Below are 1,076 nucleotides of genomic sequence, written 5' to 3'. Positions count from 1 at the left end.
TAGATCCTGATTCGATCATGGGGAATGAACGGCAGAACATAAGAATGACAGGCATAGGTTTCTGACTGGAGGACTCAGAGAGTCACAGAACCCGGGCCCGGGGGCGGGTGTGTGTGTGTGTGTGTGTGTTGCAGAATGGAAGTAAATGAAACTAGTCTCTAAATGGTGTATGGATACTTTGGTGAATCCCCCAAGCTGTGCATCAATGGGGCTCCGTCTAAATAGCATGCCAGGAGATTTTAAAACGAAAACTACAGCATCAAGATGCGATCCAAATGACATTGGTTTGCATCGAACCAGGAAAAAGACAACTTGTGAGGTGAAAGACAATCAGCAAACATCTGCTCTGAGATCTCACAGGTGGGCAAATTACTTGAACAACACTTAAAAGTCGCTTTCAGCGCTCTGCCCCCAGAAGCAAGGGCAAACGCTCTGGAAATGAATAGAGACGGGGTCTCAGGAAAGAGTAGAGACGGGGGTCTCAGGAAAGAGCGATGAAGAGAGAAAACATGGGCCCGGCCGCAACTCAGCTAGCTGAGCCAAAAAGACAAAGAAAAAATCACTTTGAAGATTTAATAACAGATTGGAGATGACAGAAGGAATAGTTCTTGAAATTACAGATAGATTAACAGACATTATCCAGTCTGAATAGCGGAGATGAAATACGTTGAGCAAAATGAGAAGCACTCCGGGCACTCACGAGGCAAGATTGGCCATCTCACACCCATGTGATCCACAGAAGAAAAGCAACCAGGATGTTCCTTAGATGCACCAGTGGGGAGGGCTGCAACACCCTTAGTTTGGACATGTCATCAGGAAAGGCCAATCACGAGAACAGGGCATCACGTCTGCTAAAAGAGTGAGTGACAACTTCATGTGATAGGTCAACACCCACCACAACAGACGGACACAGACCAGCAATCAGCAAGAGAGCAGAGGACCAGCACCACCACGGCCACGGCCACCACGGCTACCACCACCACCGGCATGTCCTCAGAGCGCCAGACAGAGAGACACAGGCACCTCTCTCTCTCTTCTCTATAAAATCTGCCAAAGGTGGAACCCGGTCCAAGGCC

This window comes from Echinops telfairi, unplaced genomic scaffold, assembly GCF_000313985.2.
Source record: "Echinops telfairi isolate 266 unplaced genomic scaffold, ASM31398v2 ScPeMD7_2;HRSCAF=8, whole genome shotgun sequence".
Classification (NCBI taxonomy): domain Eukaryota; kingdom Metazoa; phylum Chordata; class Mammalia; order Afrosoricida; family Tenrecidae; genus Echinops; species Echinops telfairi.
Note: the sequence above shows the minus strand (reverse complement) of the source record.